Source organism: Lynx rufus, unplaced genomic scaffold (assembly GCF_022079265.1).
Source record: "Lynx rufus isolate CCGP_SWC_20201006 ecotype Redwood Valley unplaced genomic scaffold, mLynRuf1.p SCAF_14, whole genome shotgun sequence".
NCBI lineage: Eukaryota > Metazoa > Chordata > Mammalia > Carnivora > Felidae > Lynx > Lynx rufus.
The window spans coordinates 61,728,014-61,735,208 of NW_025814828.1; positions in this window are offsets into that span (position 1 = coordinate 61,728,014).

Here is a 7,195-nt window from a genome sequence, read left to right on the forward strand (position 1 = left end):
GTCTTTTCCTGCTTTCTCCTCTAAGGTTCGGATGGTTTCCTGTCTCACATTTAGGTCCTTTATCCATTTTGAGTTTATTTTTGTAAATGGTGTGAGAAAGTGGTGTAGTTTCAACCTTCTGCATGTTGCTGTCCAGTTCTCCCAGCACCATTTGTTAAAGAGGCTGTCTTTTTTCCATTGGATGTTCTTTCCTGCTTTGTCAAAGATGAGTTGGCCATATGTTTGTGGGTCTAGTTCTGGGGTTTCTATTCTATTCCATTGGTCTGTGTGTCTGTTTTTGTGCCAATACCATGCTGTCTTGACGATGACAGCTTTGTAGTAGAGGCTGAAGTCTGGGATTGTGATGCCTCCTGCTTTGGTCTTCTTCTTCAAAATTCCTTTGGCTATTCGGGGCCTTTTGTGGTTCCATATGAATTTTAGGATTGCTTGTTCTAGTTTCGAGAAGAATGCTGGTGCAATTTTGATTGGGATTGCATTGAATGTGTAGATAGCTTTGGGTAGTATTGACATTTTGACAATATTTATTTTTCCAATCCATGAGCAGGGAATGTCTTTCCATTTCTTTAAATCTTCTTCAATTGCCTTCATAAGCTTTCTATAGTTTTCAGCATACAGATCCTTTACATCTTTGGTTAGATTTATTCCTAGGTATTTTATGCTTCTTGGTGCAATTGTGAATGAGATCAGTTTCTTTATTTGTCTTTCTGTTGCTTCATTGTTAGTGTATAAGAATGCAACTGATTTCTGTACATGGATTTTGTATCCTGCAACTTTGCTGAATTCATGTATCAGTTCTAGCAGACTTTTGGTGGAGTCTATCGGATTTTCCATGGATAATATCATGTCATCTGCAAAAAGCGAAAGCTTGAGTTCATCTTTGCCAATTTTGATGCCTTTGATTTCCTTTTGTTGTCTGATTGCTGATGCTAGAACTTCCAGCACTATGTTAAACAACAGCGGTGAGAGTGGGCATCCCTGTCGTGTTCCTGATCTCAGGGAAAAAGCTCTCAGTTTTTCCCCGTTGAGGATGATGTTAGCTGTGGGCTTTTCATAAATGGCTTTTATGATCTTTAAGTATGTTCCTTCTATCCCGACTTTCTCAAGGGTTTTTATTAAGAAAGGGTGCTGGATTTTGTCAAAGGCCTTTTCTGCATCGATTGACAGGATCATATGGTTCTTCTCTTTTTTTTGTTAATGTGATGTATCACGTTGATTGATTTGCGAATGTTGAACCAGCCCTGCATCCCAGGAATGAATCCCACTTGATCATGGTGAATCATTCTTTTTATATGCTGTTGAATTCGATTTGCTAGTATCTTATTGAGAATTTTTGCATCCATATTCATCAGGGATATTGGCCTGTAGTTCTCTTTTTTTACTGGGTCTCTGTCTGGTTTAGGAATCAAAGGAATACTGGCTTCATAGAATGAGTCTGGAAGTTTTCCTTCCCTTTCTATTTCTTGGAATAGCTTGAGAAGGATAGGTATTATCTCTGCTTTAAACGTCTGGTAGAACTCCCCTGGGAAGCCATCTGGTCCTGGACTCTTATTTGTTGGGAGATTTTTGATAACCGATTCAATTTCTTCGCTGGTGATGGGTCTGTTCAAGCTTTCTATTTCCTCCTGATTGAGTTTTGGAAGAGTGTGGGTGTTTAGGAATTTGTCCATTTCTTCCAGGTTGTCCAATTTGTTGGCATATAATTTTTCATAGTATTCCCTGATAATTGTTTGTATCTCTGAGGGATTGGTTGTAATAATTCCATTTTCATTCATGATTTTATCTATTTGGGTCATCTCCCTTTTCGTTTTGAGAAGCCTGGCTAGAGGTTTGTCAATTTTGTTTATTTTTTCAAAAAACCGACTCTTGGTTTCATTGGTCTGCTCTACAGTTTTTTTAGATTCTATATTGTTTATTTCTGCTCTGATCTTTATTATTTCTCTTCTTCTGCTGGGTTTAGGCTGCCTTTGCTGTTCTGCTTCTATTTCCTTTAGGCGTGCTGTTAGACTTTGTATTTGGGATTTTTCTTGTTTCTTGAGATAGGCCTGGTTTGCAATGTATTTCCTCTCAGGACTGCCTTTGCTGCATCCCAAAGCGTTTGGATTGTTGTATTTTCATTTTCGTTTGGTTCCATGTATTTTTTTATTTCTTCTCTAATTGCCTGGTTGACCCACTCATTCGTTAGTAGGGTGTTCTTTAACCTCCATGCTTTTGGAGGTTTTCCAGACTTTTTCCTGTGGTTGATTTCAAGCTTCATAGCATTGTGGTCTGAAAGTATGCATGGTATAATTTCAATTCTTGTAAACTTATGAAGGGCTGTTTTGTGACCCAGTATATGATCTATCTTGGAGAATGTTCCATGTGCACTCGAGAAGAAAGTATATTCTGTTGCTTTGGGATGCAGAGTTCTAAATATATCTGTCAAGTCCATCTGATCCAATGTCTCATTCAGGGCCCTTGTTTCTTTATTGACCGTGTGTCTAGATGATCTATCCATTTCTGTTGGTGGGGTGTTAAAGTCCCCTGCAATTACCACATTCTTATCAATAAGGTTGCTTCTGTTTATGAGTAATTGTTTTATATATTTGGGGGCTCCGGTATTCGGCGCATAGACATTTATAATAGTTAGCTCTTCCTGATGGATAGACCCTGTAATTATTATATAATGCCCTTCTTCATCTCTTGTTACAGCCTTTAATTTAAAGTCTAGTTTGTCTGATATAAGTATGGCTACTCCAGCTTTCTTTTGGCTTCCAGTAGCATGATAAATAGTTCTCCATCCCCTCACTCTCAATCTAAAGGCGTCCTCAGGTCTGAAATGAGTCTCTTGTAGACAGCAAATAGATGGGTCTTGTTTTTTTATCCATTCTGATACCCTATGTCTTTTGGTTGGCACATTTAATCCATTTACATTCAGTGTTATTATAGAAAGATACGAGTTTAGAGTCATTGTGATGTCTGTATGTTTTATGCTTGTAGTGAGGCCTCTGGTACTTTGTCTCACAGGGTCCCCCTTAGGATCTCTTGTAGGGCTGGTTTAGTGGTGACAAATTCCTTCAGTTTTTGTTTGTTTGGGAAGACCTTTATCTCTCCTTCTATTCTAAATGACAGACTTGCTGGAGAAAGGATTCTCGGCTGCATATTTTTTCTGTTTAGCACACTGAAGATCTCGTGCCAATTCTTTCTGGCCTGCCAAGTTTCAAAAGAGAGATCAGTCAGGAGTCTTATAGGTCTCCCTTTATATGTGAGGGCACGTTTGTCCCTTGCTGCTTTCAGAATTTTCTCTTTATCCTTGTATTTTGCCAGTTTCACTATGATATGTCGTGCAGAAGATCGATTCAAGTTACGTCTGAAGGGAGTTCTCTGTGCCTCTTGGATTTCAATGCCTTTTTCCTTCCCCAGTTCAGGGAAGTTCTCAGCTATAATTTCTTCAAGTACCCCTTCAGCACCTTTCCCTCTCTCTTCCTCCTCTGGGATACCAATTATGCGTTTATTATTTCTTTTTAGTGTATCACTTAGTTCTCTAATTTTCCCCTCATAATCCTGGATTTTTTTTATCTCTCTTTCTCTCAGCTTCCTCTTTTTCCATAACTTTATCTTCTACTTCACCTATTCTCTCCTCTGCCTGTTCAATCCGAGCTGTCGTCGTTTCCATTTTGTTTTGCATTTCGTTTAAAGCGCTTTTTAGCTCCTGGTGACTGTTCCTTAGTCCCTTGATCTCTGTAGCAAGAGATTCTCTGCTGTCCTCTATACTGTTTTCAAGCCCAGTGATTAATTTTATGACTATTATTCTCAATTCACTTTCTGTTATATTATTTAAATCCTTTTTGATCAGCTCATTAGCTGTTGTTATTTCCTGGAGATTCTTCTGAGGGGAATTCTTCCGCTTGGTCATTTTGGATAGTCCCTGGTGTGGTGAGGGCCTGCAGGGCACTTCCCCTGTGCTGTGGTGTATAACTGGAGTTGGTGGGCGGGGCCGCAGTCCGACCTGATGTCTGCCCCCAGCCCACCGCTGGGGCCACAGTCAGACTGGTGTGTGCCTTCTCTTCCCCTCTCCTAGGGGCGGGATTCACTGTGGGGTGGCGTGGCCTGTCTGGGCTACTTGCACACTGCCAGGCTTGTGATGCTGGAGATCTGGCATATTAGCTGGGGTGGGTAGGCAAGGTGCATGGGGGCAGGAGGGGCAGGCTTAGCTCGCTTCTCCTTAGGTGATCCACTTCAGGAGGGGCCTGTGGCAGTGGGAGGTAGTCAGATCTGCTGCAGGAGGTTTGGCTCCGCAGAAGCACAGAGTTGGGTGTTTGGGGGGAGTGAGCAAGTTCCCTGGCAGGAACTGGTTCCCTTTGGGATTTTGGCTGGGGGATGGGCAGGGGAGATGGCGCTGGCGAGCGCCTTTGTTCCCCACCAAACTGAGCTCTGTCATCTGGGGGCTCAGCAGCTCACCCTCCCTTTGTCCTCCAGCCTTCCCGCTTTCTGAGCAGAGCTGTTAACTTATGACCTCCCAGATGCTAAGTCGCGCTTTCTGTCGGAACACAGTCTGTCCGGCCCCTCTGCTTTTGCCAGCCAGACTCGGGGGCTCTGCTTGGCCGGCGAGCCGCCCCTCGGTCCCGGCTCCCTCCTGCCAGTCCGTGGAGCACGCACCGCCTCGCCGTCCTTCCTACCCTCTTCCGTGGGCCTCTTGTCTGTGCTTGGCTCTGGAGACTCTGTTCTGCTAATCCTCTGGCGGTTTTCTGGGTTATTTAGGCAGGTGTAGGTGGAATCTAAGTGATCAGCAGGATGCATGGTGAGCCCAGCGTCCTCCTACGCCACCATCTTCCCTCTCTCCTCGCCAAAATAATTTCTCCAGTGTAATTAACAGGCATTATCTACCCAAGGAATGGAACAAATAGGAAGTTCAGGTTCTAAGGAGCTGCCTTGTTTGTGCCAGTGGCCCCAGGCTAGCTCTTTATTAATTGCACCACCTGGGATGCTGATAGTGAACTGAGCTTTGGAACATTTCAGGCCTGGCATGGAATGCAGTTTTTACACAAGTGTCTTGTGGTTCAGAAATCTGATTTCACAGCTTATCAAGTGTTTACGGTGTGTCTGGAGCTGGAGTAAGTTCCTGCGGGTGCCCAAGAGCAGGGGCCTCCTCTCTCCTCTCATTAATTTGCTGATGCCTAACTGCACTGACGCAGTGGTGAGATACCAGGGAGAGAGCTTTATAGGTCTTTTAGGTTTAGGTAATTATGTTTTATTGAGCAAACCAATAACCAAATGTAACTTTAAAAAAAAATTAAGCTTACCAAATGCTTTTACATTGTTATTTACCAAAATATTCTTGGGGAACAACTAGTAGATCTTAGGCCAAACCACTGGGCATTATAAAGATCCTTCTCTTTTTTTTACACCCCATCGTTGTATCATTGAATTCCTCTTTTAAGTTATTATTGCAATTCATATTACATCTCTGATGTAGACTATTATAAGATCTCTGGTATATACAATCATTTTCTATCTACTTCCTAGACTTTTTTTTCCCCAGCATAAATAGAACTATTCTGAATGTAAAGCGTATGACAGCAATGCATCAATACTCTAGAAAGCTAATTCATATTTTGTATAATTTGATTTTTATGACATTATAAGATGACAGGAAGAAATTTAAATGACTAAAAAAATAAATGACGCTACTGGGAAATAATTGACTTACTTGAAAATAATCAGTTACTAAGGAAAAAGAGTAGACTAGTGTCGTATCCAGCAAAATTCATAATTGAACAGACATTTTGCTTCAATTGTTATATGCATTACTTGAACTCTTTCTTAAATGCTGAGGTCACTCCTTTTGGAAAAATTGGAAACATATTTACATTAGAGATTAGAAACCATACTTTCATTTTCTCACTAGGAATGTATGTAATCAATAATTAAAAAATACATGTAGAAAAAAACGCTTTAATACTTGAATCATAATTAATTTCACTGTTGTAACTTGTCTAAATGTAATGTTCATTTTTTGTGGCATTCCTTCCAAAATAACTAAAATATTTAGATTAACATGTGTCTAAATTGATGGCTCAATTCTAGGACCTAGTGGGTGTGAGTTCAAATTTCTAACAACTTTCCAACACAAAAAGAAATAATTTAGTTCCTCATAGAAAGATGAATCACATGTTTTTGTGTGTTTAAAACAAGGAATCTGAAAATGAGTTTTTGTTTCAAATTCTTCAATCACCAGTGGAAGGGCGTAAAGGCCTATAATGGACAACTCAGGAAATAGTCTCAAAAATAATGAGAAACCAAAGAATGGAAAGCAGAGAGTGATCAAGACTAAATTCTTAAGAATATGTCCTCATCTGTAAAATGTATGTGAGGATATTTCAGTTCTTGTTAACAACTACATGAGATATTATATGCCTGTTTAGTCACAGGGTTAAATTTGGAATATCTTCTGGCCTAGAGACAAAGACAGCAAGTTCAGCCAGCATTTATGTCCATTTTGTAATCCTGACAGCTTAGGAGCAAGCTGCTCTATGAATCCTGTTCAACTAGAAATCTGGCCAGTGCTTCCATCTCCAATTCTTTCAACTCTCTACTTGATCACTGTAGACAAGGAAAGTGGTACAGTATTCTGTTATAGGGCTTCTTGTGAATAGAGCAGACTTTCTGTTTCAAACTGCTACAAACTGCTTCCATAAGAAATTCTATGATCAGTAATCTAGGTCTACATAGATAGTGACCTCATTTAGACATTGTTTAAAATAGAAAAAGATAATATTCATGGGGCTGAGCCTATCAATGAGTTAAGGTCACAGTATGAATTATGATTACTTTTTCTGTCCTCATGTTATAATTTTGTTGCCACTTCTTAGATTGTTTCCATCAAAGTGCTCTTGTAAAAAGCAGGAAAAGATGATATATACAGATACAGTAAGGAGAGAGTAAGAATAGGGTGGGGTGGTTTAGGAGCTATTGTAGGATGAGGATTTATTTTAAGTCATATATTTTATCTAAATAATCATATGAACTTTTTATTTCACCCACAATTATGCCCAATAAAAAATATTTTATTACTGAGTAAAATAAGTAAAGATAGTTCGACTTTAGATGAAATATCTGAAGCTACAAGTACCTCTCTCCCTGTAAACCATTGCATACCTCAGTTTGAAAGTCTGTGTTAAAAATAAAATTTATCTGTGTAAATTTTAAAGATCTTATT